The following is a 15,172-nucleotide window of genomic DNA, read 5'->3' as shown; positions in this document are numbered from 1 at the left end:
ATTTTTCGGTAACAAAATGGCTGACGCGCCATCTACATGTGGCGTCATGGAACTGAATCAATTGCAAAATAAATTATTACGATCTTCATATGACAATTGTTTAAAAAAGTGTGAGCCACAGAAGTTTTCACCTTTTATTACAAATCTTGTCTGTCGTTTAAATTCTGCGTACATAGAATCTTTATCAAAGATAAACACTTATTGTAATATAAGTAAAACTGTTAAGTGAACGAATAAGATTTTTCGGTAACAAAATGACTGACGCGCCATCTACAGATGGCGTCATGGAACTAACTATAAAATAAATTATTACCGGTTTTTAATTTGTTCTTCGATGTCTGCTCAAGTTTCACCTAGTGCCTCATATTATATTTCCTTCGGGACGTATCTATTTAAAGAGCATCAAAATGGCACGTCCCAATAAATTGGAAAGCTCATGAACAGCTCCCGGACACATAGAAACCTCCATCATCAATTTTCCTAATCACCTTCATCCCCGTCATCAGCAGTCGCTGATGATTCTACCGTGTTCTTTTTTTTCCTCTCTCATTCGCCGAGTTCGCGTCGTTTTCATAATCGTTACGAGTACATCGGCGTCCCAGGCGGGCCAAACGCGCAAGACAGCGTATTCTTTTCATTTAATTCCCGCGATGCTCCGCGAGCTGTTTAATGGATCCGCGAATACGGCAACAGCCACGCCAGGGAACGGTGTCCATTAACAAAACTGTCGCGAGATTTGGGCCAACTTCCAAGCGCGACGTATCGCCGCGATATATCACCGGCGAATTAATTAATGAACGCAGTATTTTATCGCGAGCCCGCGAGAGTCTTGACCTGCTCGCAACTGGCGTCGTAATTTTCCGACTAGACGAGATGGATGTCAAACGTTGATTCTGCTAGTTGTCATTGGAGATGGTCTTGTTTGTTGTTTCAATTAGTGGCTTTGGGATTTTGGTGTGTATCTTGTTTAGTTCGTTGACTTCTGATGTTTCATGATTTTTGTTTTTTTTTTCATTTAATCATAGCCTATTTTTTGGGAGGATAAATGACAATTATGTAGCTGTGAGTTTTACATCAGATATGTTCAAACTTTCTACATTTTGAACTACATTTTGAATTTAAATGTTGAACATTTCTATAACATAACCTAACTGTAATTTAATCACGACTTAACCATAGTCTAAACATGATGTAGCCATGTTCAATTAGCATCACCTCATCAGTAGCACCTCAATTAAGAACTACAGGATATTTCAAAATATTTGTACTATTTAGTCATGGGTTAACTCTGATCTAATCATAATTAATAATCTTGACACAACTTAACGTTAATCTATCAATAATTTATCCATGACTTATCAGTCACGTAACCTAACCTATTCATAATCCATCCAAAACGTAAGTATGACTTAATCGTTGCCTTTCTCTCACTCTAACCTACCTAGGCTATGTCAGTCTTTTCAGAGGATTTTGATATAACTATGGTCTGACTATAATCTAACTCTGACCCTCTTCATAACTTAACCATAACCTAACCTTTACTGTAGTCATAATCTAACTATATCTATACTAGGATGAACTACACCTTACCTTGAGGACTATACCTAATCTATAATATATTCGTACTAACCTTAATTTGACCATTCTTAACCTTGAGTTATTTTTCAAAGAAGAATAAATTGTTGGCTCTGAATTTCTCTTTGCAGTCTTAGAGCCGTGAAGGAGCTTAAGAACCTTTCTTATAACCTAACCTTACCCGTAGTCATTCTCTAACCTAACTATAACTCTAACCTAACATGGATTTAGCTACACATACCCTCGATAAATTCACCTAACCTTAACCTTACATTTACAATGACTTATTTTTCAGAGAAGACAAAATTATTACCTATGAATTTATAATCTAACCGTAATCTATAATCTAGTCGATTCTAATGTCTACAATCTAGCTGGTTAAATTTGAAATGGAATTCGAAGCATGGCAAAGGATGAATTCTAGAATGTATAAAGGCTTTAAGACGATACCGTGTAACGAGAAGGAGCAGGGCCCCGTAACGGTAATAAATTATTAAATCAGACTGCTTTAATTCCGGGCGATGTTGAACGATGGAAGACCGTAGGGCAAATTAAATCAAACACAGAAGCGGCAGCAGCAGCGGCAGTTTGTTGCAGCATACTGTTTAGAGGGATACGATGAAAGGTGCTGGAAGCATATTATTTCGTGGATAACGTCACGATGCGTAATCTATGGCGGCAATTTAAATTGCACAGTTGCTGAGAGTTTGAATTAATGCGGAATACTTTCTTGAATTGTTTGAATTTCATTTGTTGAAACTGGAGAGGCTACCCGTTCGCGGGATCGCCTTTAAACCGGGATCGTCTTATTTCTAAATATTCTTCTTGTCCTTCAATTTATAGGGTGATCCAACTGGACTAGATTTTTATTTTAAAATATTTGAAAAGAGGAAAAAGTTTGTGGTGTAATGTTGGTGCATCAGGTGTGGCGTGAAGAGTTGTAGGTGCATCATGAGATGTTTGAACGATTTTAAGGTTAGTTTATTTCCATTAAAAAATGAGGTTAATTTTGTTTATAGTGTTGATATGTACATGAAGACTCCAGTTATATTGGGTTAAAATGTAAACAAAATTCTGAGGTTAAAACTTTGATTATCATATAATTTAGTTACGTTAAGCCCGTGAACCAGGTGAATTAGGTCAGATTTACATTCCTCAGAGTATTTCCACGAACCTAATCTTGATCTGACCATAACCTACAGTTCCTGCCCATAATACAATTGTAACCCAGATATGTTCCCTTCATAATCCGTAACCTAACTAGGACCTCTTCATAACCCACCGTAATCACGATCTACTTATGACCAGACTTGAATAAAATTATAAAAAGACTCGGTTTTCATGGATGTCTTACTATAAAATTATTGCAATAATATAATATTAGAGAGGCAGAATTTATAACCCAACGCAATCACGATTTATGACTAAACTTGAATAAAATTATAGGACTTTCATGGATACCTTCACATCATTAAAATTAATACAAACATGCAATTTTACAGAGGTATAGTGACAGAGGTAGCAGGCACATCTACATACTATGTGGGAAAAGTAACGAAACTTTTTAAATTTAAAGAAAACTGCCAGCGCCATCTATTAAAACAATATGTTATCTGAAAACAGTATATTTCCCCTACAAAACACAACAATCATTATTGGAATCGAGCAACGAATTGTAAATTTATAGCGTTTAATGCGACAGAACCTTTCGGCACCGTGTCACAAAATCCCGGGCAAGCGCAACAAATTGCTCGCGTCGAATATTGCGAGGATTTTATCAAAACAGCCAGACGAAACTGTACATTCCTGGAATCGATTGTAACTAGTGATGAGACTTGGTGTTTCATGTGAACCTCAAACAAAGCGCCAAAGTGCTACGTGGAAATCTCCAATCTCTCCAAAATAAAAAAAATTGCGATTCCAGAAGTCCCGAGAGAAAACAATGTTAATTTGCTTTTACGATTCTAAAGGAATTATACTTCGGGAATTCGTTCCACAGGGACAAAATCTTAATGGCGAATATTATCTGGGTGTTATGGAAAATTTGTGGAAGATCGTTCGTGTGAGGCCAGAATATCGAGCGCTGGGAAGTTGGTTTCTGTTGCATGATGACGCGTCATATCACAGAACTGACGCTGTTCGTGAATTTTTGGCGAAAAAATAAGTATGTGTGCTCCAACGTCCTTCAAATTCGCCTGACTTATCTCCATGTGATTACTTCCTTTTTCCAAAACTGAAATTAGCTATAAAAAGAACGTTTTATGACATTGTTACACAAGTCCAAGCAGCTGTGACAAGGGTGTTTGAAGCGATTCCGCAGAACGATCTAAAAAATCTATGTTAACGCTGTGTGAGCGTGGCCAACGGTGTATTGACGCGAAAGGGATGTATTTTGAATAAAAAAAAATTTTGGCAAAATAACTAATTCTTTTCTTTCTATTTAAAAAGTTCCGTTAGTTTCCGACATATTGTATAGCCATATCTATGCCTATCAAAAAAATGTAGGTGATCGAAAAAATGCAGTCATGAAAATGTAAGCAGAAATTAAAATCAGTTGGACGTTTGGATCAGCTGACAGAAGAAGACCGCAGGGTGCGAAAATCCATGGGGAAACGCAGTGAAGGTTAGACCGGAAGCTTTGAGGCGTATGCACAGATACACGCGTGCACAAGCGACAAACTACATTATGATTTAATTAAAACCAAAACCCCGTCGGTTGGCGGACGCGAGCATAACGCTGAAACCTCGGCCTCGTTTTCATTTCTAAAAGCCGGGACAGAGCTTGCGGACGCAAAACTGTCGACAAATTAGCAAACCTCTGTCCCGACTATCCCCTTCGTCTGTCCCTCTCCTGTGCGCCGACCACGGATCCACCCGGCCGATCCCGACTTGATAAACTTCTCAATTATCAGAATTAATTAAATTTGCCGGGTCGATGTTGCGCCGCTCCGCGCCCGGTTTTGCCCCGTAAGCGCGCGGATTAACGGCGGGAAAAAAAGAGGGCCGGATGTAAAAACCAGGACGAAGTTTGGCTAACGGTAATTCTGGTTAAACGGGGACGCGTTCGTGTATCGGGACAGTTAACACGGCTTGAAACGTGGTCCTTTTTTCCGGGGCTCGAAAATTATTATACGATGGGGTTGCATGCATTCGCAAAACCGTGGAGAACATTATGGTAGCAGGTTGAGTGGAAGTGTGTTTATGGACGCATGGAAAATAGGAATGGTAGGAGCGAGTACTGTTGGGAGTTGAGAAGATGGCAGTTGGATAATGGAAGGTATGCGATTGCGTAGTTGAGATCAAGTACAGCTTTTTCTGGGGAAAGTTTAGAGATATAGAGACTTTTGTGTTTGGAAATTTAGTGAATGGAGAAGTTGGGATTTGGGAATTTAATTATTTTGAGATTTGGAAATTTAGGATGATGGTGTGTGAGGTATATAGGAATGTGTGGAATTTAGGGCCTTTGGGAATATTCGAATTTGGAAATTTAGGACTTTTGGTATTAGAGAATGTGGAGATTTAGGAATTTAGGGATTTGGGGATTCGGGGATTTGGAGATTTGGGGATTTGGGGATTTAGGGATTTTGGGATTTAGAGATTTGGGGATGTAGGGATTTGAGGATTTGAGGACTTCAGAATTTGGGGATTTGGGGATTTGGGGATTTGGGAACTTGGGGATTTAGGAATTTGGGAATTCGGAGATTTAGGAATTTGAGGATTTGGGGATTTGGGGATTTAGGGATTTTGGAATTTAGAGATTTGGGGACTTGAGAATTTGGGGATTTGGGGATTTAGGAATTTGGGGATTTGGGGATTTGGGGATTTAGGGATTTTGGGATTTAGAGATTTGGGGACTTGAGAATTTGGGGATTTGGGGATTTGGGGATTTGGGGATTTTGGGACTTGGGGATTTAGGAATTTGGGAATTCGGAGATTTAGGAATTTGGGGATTTGGGGATTTGGGGATTTGGGGACTTGGGGATTTTAAATCTAAGAAATTTTGGGGTTCAAGGATTTGGAAATTTGAGAGTTCAGAATTTCAGAGTGAGGGAATTGAGGATTTGGGAATTTTTGAATTTGGCAATCTAGAAATTTAGGAATTTAAAATTTAAAGAATTTAGGGACCTAAGAATTTAAATATTTAAGAACTAGCAAATTCTTCAATTCAAGGATAACAAAATTGAGATATCTATTCATTACCATCCTTAAAAACGAAAAAATGAAAAGAACAAATTTCAAAATTATCCACGTTATCATTACACCACCCTAAGCATGTGACTAGAGTCAATAAGAGCCAAGTGCCATCTCCCCACGATGCAGGGACTTCGCACCTCATTGAGCAACGTAGTTAGGTTAATTCCTAAAACTATCATTACGTCCATCATAACCATAGAGGAGTTTGCATATCGATTTTCTTTTCTTCCTTCATTGAACGTTATTTCCAGCAACGAAATTGCAAACGGCTTCCTCCAGCCGTCTCTTGTCATTATATTTCCTGATCTAAATAGGTCGAAGCATCACGGTTGGCTTACCAAGCCATCGTTTCTACCTGCGATAACCAGGTTTCTGGATACCGGCCGAAAACTGGCTTCACTTCTGTCCGCACGTCCGTCGGTGCCCGTTCCACAATTACCTAACCGCTAATCCGCTGTCTCGTCGGCCATAAACGACCGTTTAACTCGGATCGAGTGCGCCATTGTAGCTAAGTGACTTTTCGGCGGTTTGCTGGCTCTTTCCGCCACGTTACGGCCCTGTTCACCGTATCACCACCGGCTTCCGGTATGAAATCTTGCGCACGAAAGAGTAAATTGCCCGCTTCAAAGTTTACGTGTGGGTACTTTTGATATTCCACGCAGCAACCAACGTTATAAACTCAATAATAGCTGAGGAAAATATGGAAAGTGAGGTGTAAGTGACGCGTGTGAAAGTATCGATCTTTTTTCGTCTCTTCAAGGAAACTGGGTAAGGAGTAGATCAAGTTAGGTTAGGATAAGTTTTCGTCTCCTCAAGGAAACTGGATAAGAGTAGATCAAGTTAGGTTAGGTTATATTAGGTTGGGATTATTTAAATTTTTGACCTCTTATTTTTGTACTGTCGGTCTTAACGGCATGATATGGTATGCGTATTTTAGGTTAGGTATGGATTAGGTTGGGTTTGATATAGTATGAGCATAGCTAGTTGTAGTTTTGTTATATTGGGACAAGTGAGGTATAATTTAAATTAAGTTAGTATTACATATAGTTTAATTTAAATTACGTTGCATTAAGACTTGATTAAGTGAAGTTAGGTTAGGTTGAATTAAGTCAAGGTTAAGTGCAATTAGATTAGATTGAATTAAGACAAGATTAAGTGTAATTAGATTAGGTTGAATTAAGTGAAGATTAAGTACAATTAGGTTAGGTTGAATTAAGTGAAGATTAAGTACAGTTAGGTTATGTTCAATTAAGTCAAGAATAAATACAATTAGTTTAGGTTGAATTAAGTCAGGATTAAATACAATTGGGTTAGGTTGATTTAAGTCAAGATTAAGTACAATCAGGTTCGATTGTATTAAGTCAAGATTAAATATAATTAGATTAGTTTGAATTAAGTGAAGATTAAGTACAATTAGGTTAGGTTGAATTAAGTCAAGGTTAAGTGCAATTAGATTAGATTGAATTAAGACAAGATTAAATGTAATAAGATTAGGTTGAATTAAGTGAAGATTAAGTACAGTTAGGTTATGTTCAATTAAGTCAAGAATAAATACAATTAGTTTAGGTTGAATTAAGTCAAGATTAAATACAATTGGGTTAGGTTGAATTAAGTCAAGATTAAGTAGAATCAAGTTAGATTGAATTAAGTCAAGATTAAATATAATTAGATTAGTTTGAATTAAGTGAAGATTAAGTACAATTAGGTTAGGTTGAATTAAGTGAAGATTAAGTACAATTAGGTTAGGTTGAATTAAGTGAAGATTAAGTACAGTTAGGTTATGTTCAATTAAGTCAAGAATAAATACAATTAGTTTAGGTTGAATTAAGTCAAGATTAAATACAATTGGGTTAGGTTGATTTAAGTCAAGATTAAGTACAATCAGGTTGGAGTGTATTAAGTGAAGATTAAGTACAATTAGATTAGTTTGAATTAAGTGAAGATTAAGTACAATTAGGTTAGGTTGAATTAAGTCAAGGTTAAGTACAATTAGGTTAGGTTACTACGTAAATTAAGACAGCCGCGTGAAATATAATTTCAGATTATTTCTTTGTAATTTGAGTTTATTTACAAAATTGAGGTTATGGTTACCTCTAAAATCTTTTATTGAATAGTGTCGACCTAACTTCAGTCGAGACACCGTAGCAAGTCTACGTCGCGATTGAGATTGCGTTGCTCTTTTAGGGGTTAATTAGATCCAATAAGGGAAAGAAACGTAGGTAGGAAGAAAAATTCCGAATACCATTAAAGTGACGCCGGCAATAATTGAAGCGTCGGATTAAAAGATTAATTGATTCCTTTGTTCTGTTCGTTCCACTTGTACGGGTCAGAATTAAATCGAGCATTTCACGAGGCTCGGCCCAGTAGTAATGGAAAACGTATTACCGTAGCCTTTCGCATAGGGACACCGACGACCCAGCATTATAACGCGGATGTGCAGGCTGTACTTAACGACGAAACTCCGTGGAAACTGTAATTTTCGTCTAAGAAGTGGAAAAAGTGGTAGTAGTCGCTGGTTAGGTTTCGCGGAAAAGGTTAGAGCGTGTGTAAAACACCGGTTACGGAAAAAGTTAAACAAATTGCGTGCCAAACGGAAAGTTACCGGGGGTCATTTTGCCCGTAGAATGAGGATATAATTGCCCTGCGGGAAAACACGACTATTTTCTAACCTAAGTAGAGAAGTCCGAAAGTGAATTTAAATCGATGTATCAATAATAGAAACTAGATCTGATTCGATATAAATAGCTCACATGAAACAAAACTGATTAAAATTAAATATAACCTAACTGGTTACCTAACCTAACATGATGTAATCTAACATGACATAACCTCATTTAAATTGGACATAACCTTGGATGATTTAATTAATTTAAACTTGACACGATCAATGTGATATAATTAATACTAGACATGATCTAACATGATCTCATTTAAACAAAATATAACCTAGCATGACTAATTTAAATTAAACATAACCCAACATGATTTAACTAACTTAAACGATACTTATACTAACATAATGTGACTAATTTAAATTGAACATAACCCAGAATAATATAATTTAAACTACATAGTCAACATGATCTCGTTAATATAAACTAGACATAACCTAACATGATCTAACTAGTTAAAATTTAATGTAACTCTATATGATTTAACTAACTTAAACTAGACATAAACTAACATGACCTAACTGATTCAAATGAGATATAAACCTATATAACTCAACTAACTTAAGCTAAACATAACCTAACATGACTTCGGTAATTTAAACTAGACGTAACCCATCATAAAATAAGTAGTTTACACTAGATAAAACGCTACATGACTTACAAGTTTAAACTATATTTAACTTAATATGATTTAACTGATTCAAAGTAGACATAACCTAACTTGACTCAACTAAATTAAATTAAACATATAACACGAGTTCATTAATTTAAACCAAATAATCCAACATAAGCTGAAAATTTTAACTAGATATAACACTATGTGACTTAACTCATATAAACTAGATGTAATTTAAACCAGACATAACCTAACTTAAGCCAAGTAACTTAAACTAGATACAACACTATGTTAATTAGGTTAAACTGAACAAACCTAACTTAAGATGAAGGTAATACATTCACAGTAATAAAATGTAGAAAGTGAAAATGAGTTGACTTAAGTGAAATATAAATTACCGTAACCTAATCTAACGTAATCTACCGTTCAGTTCGATATAAAAGAGGTTAGGAAAAACAGCTACCAGGTATATTACAAACCCGTAGCACCTAACCTAACCCGATTTTGCCGACCGTAAGTTACGAGGAATACAACATGGAGTACGCAGGCCCAGAAATTAGAAAAAATGGAGAACCGGAGTGCTAGAAGCAGTAAAAGTGAGAGGAGGGAAGCAAAGTACAGCGTTGAGCGTGCAGGCGATTTAGAGGGACCATAGTTTGAGTTTGAACAAGGCAGTGGTGTTCCTGGCGATGACCTCACCGCACAATTCTGTCCTGTTCCAGCATGTGAACCCGACAAGGATCACATATTTCCCAGGACAAACCCCTAGCCAAGTTCGGTCTCGTACTTAGGATTGGCCTTCCAGTACTACGAACCACGGTTACATCCTAAGACTGTTGGGCGCCATCGCACTAATCCCTCTTCAGCTTTGACGGTTTATAACTTTACGTGTAGCCATACACTTTCAAAGCTATATTAACAACTGTACGAGCTATTAAATAATTGATTAACGTTTTAGTATTCCATGCAGCTGGGTATTTTACCACTTTTCGGTAGATTTTACCTTTACGTTCTGATTTCAGTGTTTGTAGAGGAAGTCCAGATAGTTTTTTGATGAAATATTATTTATTTATGTAATTTTTGCACTTTTTGGTGGAGGAAGTTTAAACAGTCTTCTAGAGAAAATTTTTGGTTAATTTATCAGATTTTACCTTCATGAAATTTTCATTTTTTATTGCTTGTGGAGGAAGTTTAAATAATTTTCTAGTGGGAATTTGTTTTATTTTTAATAGATTTTACCTTTATGAAATTTTTATATTTTATTGTTAGTAGAGTAAGTGGTCTAAATAATCTTCTAATGGGAATAACTTTTTATTTCATCAAATTTAAGTTTTATGCAATTTTTATATTTTGTTGTTGGTGGAGGAAGTCTAAATAATCTTCTAGTGGAATTTTTTTTTATATTCAACAGATTCTATCTTCATGAAATTTTTGTTTTGTTGTCAGAACTCGAACTAGTCTCCTAATGGCAATAATTTTTTATTTCATAAAATTTTACCTTTATGAAATTTTCATTTTTTACTGTAGATAGAGGAAGTGGTCTAAATAGTCCTCTATTGAGAATGGTATGAAACTATTATTTAGAAAGAAAGTATGTCGAGAGAAGAAGACAGCACTATTTTGTACAATTTTACTTATTTCATAATTTTAAAAGATTCAAAAGGAATAATGTGTATTTTACTTTTTAAGAATTTTCCTTTGACCTAGCAGGTAATTTGCTAAGACTCTATTGCTAGCAAAGTCTGTTTTGTGATTTTATGAATCCCATCGCGTAGTAATAGCCGCCATTGCTTCAAGCGACCCCCAACGAACTAAATGGGGGCTACATACCTGGTTCCACGGATTATCTAGTATTTTGACCAACTTTGTATATTTAACTGCTCTAATATACTCTATAGCTTTGGTATACAGAACTCTAAACTATATTCAGCAAAATAAAAGGAAACATTGCAAGGAAAAGAGCTTTGGACTAAATGTTCCTAGGTTACCCAGGCATACGTTTGTACAAATATTACAAAAGACATGTACATTTCTGACCACTGTAAATTAAACATCAGTATTATACTTTATTTTACCAGAATTTTCAGCATATTTTTCAGACTTTAATCTTAAAATATGCATTTTACTTGTTAGGTTATTTTAAAAGTAGCCTTCTTCCACACTTTTAAAAATGAACAATTTTATTTTAAATAACAAAATAGCAAACATCATTTTTATTCAGCTTATTTTTCTTATTAATTCTATACGAAAAAAGTAAATATATTTTAGAAATAAATGAAAGTATTGTATCTTCGAGTTATGTCTTGAAATACAAACAACCCATAATTCGGCCATTTTCTCTAAACTAGAAAACACTAGACTTTTTAAAGTTTCCCAGAGAAAATAGTTACATTTAAAAACAAAATCCATTTACATTTAAACTAGAAACAATCGATAGTAATTTTGTATCATTACAACAAAGCCCTTTTCACTTCCACTATATTCCCTAGAGGAGTATTTCCTAGGGAAAACACCGACATAATAAACATTTGCATACGAGTTGTGTAGTCTTTCTGCACTGTTGTATTCCCTAGAGAAATCTGCCGTGTTCTGTCTTTTTCTGAGTGTCCCTAGGGAAAATGGCGACAAACCACCATGCTCGATACCACGTACGATACATGGTCGCAAAATATTTCGACTTCCATCGGTAATAGATGGAAATATCGGTATGCATATCGTCACACTCGAATAGATACGTTATAAAGGCATGTACCTATGTACATTCGTGATGGCACTGGAACGTTCCATGCGGTTCAACTACGGTAAACATCGAATGAATGCGTTTTAATTAAATCTCTATCAATCGAATTTGCCGGGCCACTTCACGAATTGATGAGTTTTAATTTTGGCATTCGATTGTAGCTCAGTGAAACACAAATTTCTTCTTCCCATTCGAGCTGCGGTGCATTCAGTACATTCTTAATAAATTCACTACTCAGTAATATATTCCCTAGATATTTCAGTGATGTAGAAGATCGAACACGGTCTTCATAATTTTCTAGGATTCTTTACGCCGCCATTTTCTGTGACAAGATGTTCAACAATATGTTCCTAGGGAAAGTCAATTTTCTAGTTTTCTTTTTTTCTTCTACACAAAATTATTTTGAGCCACTTTCTGTATTTTCGTCGCCATTTTTCTACATCTAGATCGAATTTCCCTAGAATCACAGTGCTTTACATCTTCCACTTCAACATTGTTTCTATCGTGAATTTTTTTCAATAAATAACTACCCACTAATTTAGTTCAATGTACTTGTCGAACCTAACCTATAAATTATCCCCGTTCAAACGCTCTTTGACGCTACTCATCGTTTCATATCGGTTCTAACGAATATAAGTTTATCGGTGAAATTATTATCTTTGAAGCGAATTCAACGTTCTATACAATCGGCTTAATAAACATCGAAAAGACAGTCATAACGAGAAACGGTCGAAAGGGGATCGCCCGGTAAGCACATCTAGGGGAATTTGTGAAAAGACTGAATAAATATATGTGGAAGCGACAGTGTTCGAACGTTGGGCGGATTTTCCTTTGGTCCGTGCAGTATCAACTAACCGAAAGCCAAGGGAATCGTCGCAACGGTTTACACGTTGAATAAAAAGTGTATATTTGCTCGAGTATTTGCGAGGTATTGGCAGAAACCACAGTCTGAGTTTGCCATCGCATCCGCAAGGTAAACGGGACTGCCTGTGAAGTCGCGTTGCCTCTGAATTGTGATTTAATCTTTATTGCAATGTTTAATCAGCGAAACACAAGGAAACAGGGGGTTATGATTAAATCGATCAAGTTAATTTGGATCCACTTCCGACACGATCTTGTATGCTCGAATACTGAGGTATCAATTTAAACCTTAAAGTTTGATGAACTATGTAAATGATCCGGCGTACTTAATACAAAATGGCTGCCTGTCGCCGCAATGTTCACTAATGCACCGCTGAGATGTGAATTGGCCGATACTATGCTTTAACGAGCGACTAGACGTTTGATATTATAATTAGTTGTAAAACGATATTACAGGCGTTTTCCTTGAGGTTTAAACTCTTAATTGATGTATCGTGAGGGACGTTTTGCGATACCTTTACACAATATTTTGCATAAAATAACGGAACTTTTTAAATAGAAAGAAAAGAATTAGTTATTTTGTCAAAATTTTTTTTTATTCAAAATACATCCCTTCCGCATCAATACACCGTTGGGCATGCTCACACAATAGATTTTTTTACGTCGTTTTGCGGAATCGCTTCAAATACCCTTGTCACAGCTGCTTGGACTTGTGTAACAGTGTCATAAAACGTTTCTTTTAAAGCTAATTTCAGTTTTGGAAAAAGGAAGTAATCACATGGAGATAAGTCAGGTGAATTTGAAGGACGTTGGAGCACACATACTTATTTCTTCGCCAAAAATTCACGAACAGCGACAGTTCTGTGACATGGTGCGTTATCGTGCAACAGAAACCAACTTCCCGACGCTCGATATTCGGGCCTCACACGAACGATCTTCCACAAATGTTCCATAACACCCAGATAATATTCGCCATTAACATTTTGTTCCTGTGGAACGAATTCTCGAAGTATAATTCCTTTAGAATCGTAAAAGCAAATTAACATTGTTTTCTCTCGGGACTTCTGGAATCGCAATTTTTTTTATTTTGGAGAGATTGGAGATTTCCACGTAGCACTTTGGCGCTTTGTTTGAGGTTCACATGAAGCACCAAGTCTCGTCACTAGTTACAATCGATTCCAGGAATGTAGAGTTTCGTCTGCCTGTTTTGATAAAATCCTCGCAATATTCAACGCGAGCTATTTGTTGCGCTTGGCCGTGATTTTGTGACAGAGTGACGAAAGGTTCTGTCGCATTAAACGTTATGAGTTTACAATTCGTTGCTCGATTTCAATAATGATTTTTGTGTTTTGTAGGGGAAGTATGCTGTTTTCAGATAACATGTTTGATAGATAACGTTAGTTTTCCGTAAGTTTAAAAAGTTTCGTTACCTTTCCGACATACTGTGTGCGTCATAAAATTTTGAGAGACGAAATCTATTTTGGTGCAAGAATTGGTCGATACAATTGAAAATACGATAGTTTGTATTGAAAATATCGATGAAGCATTTATGTGGAGATTTTTATTAGCTCTGTAAATTGATATTCCATACATGGCATATTATATCACTTTTCTGTCATCAAATCTTGTCAGACTTTTTACATACATGATACGAAATAAAATTTGATATGAAATATTAAAAGATTTCATAATATAAAATAATTACAACATGATACGTATGGTACTTAGCGCTTTATTAATATTTTTAATACAAAATTACTACGGAAGTTTTATTACCGTGTTTATTGTATTTAAAATGTTTTTAATTCGATAATTGTATCATGTTTAATGAAAATGTGTTTCTCGGATGCAATGTACCTCGAAATGTTGACCATGTCCCATTTTCTAAATATTCCGCAATTATTCCGCTACAGATGCAATCAACTGTAATTGGCACCATACAGTATATGTTTTAATTAATTCTGACCAAACGAAAAACGATTTCTCTCAATCAGAAAAAAAATGGATACTTTATAGACTTCATTGCTTTCATATTTCATTTCAATTACCAGGACCAAGCATCAAGGGAAAAAATACTACAGAAAACTTTTCGATTTATGTTAATTTTGAAAATTTCTGAATTTCCAAAATTCGAAATTTTTGAAGTCCAGAGTTGATAAATTTCAGTCATAAATTTTTCAATTTACGAAATTTGTTAGTCTATATTGAATATTGGCAAGCCTCTATCTCTTTTGTTTATATGCAGTTGCATGCTTGTGGCAACTGACTTCGCGTAATACCGAGGAGGAAGTTGCGTTATTCACTTTTTATAACTATTCTAATAAAGTCTACGCTACTGTTCGGATCGTTCTCATCACGTCTTTTGCATTCCACCTCAACCTTAACAAAATTTTTGAATTTAAAAATTTTTTAATAGGTATTTAAATTTCAAAGCTTTTATTCGAAAAATACGATTTTATATTACTGAACATATTTTGAATTATAAATATAGTCACTAGAAATTTTTTAGAATTT

This window comes from Megachile rotundata, chromosome 6, assembly GCF_050947335.1.
Source record: "Megachile rotundata isolate GNS110a chromosome 6, iyMegRotu1, whole genome shotgun sequence".
Classification (NCBI taxonomy): Eukaryota; Metazoa; Arthropoda; class Insecta; order Hymenoptera; family Megachilidae; genus Megachile; species Megachile rotundata.
The sequence above is the reverse complement of the archived record's forward strand: the minus strand, read 5'-3'. Positions refer to the sequence as shown.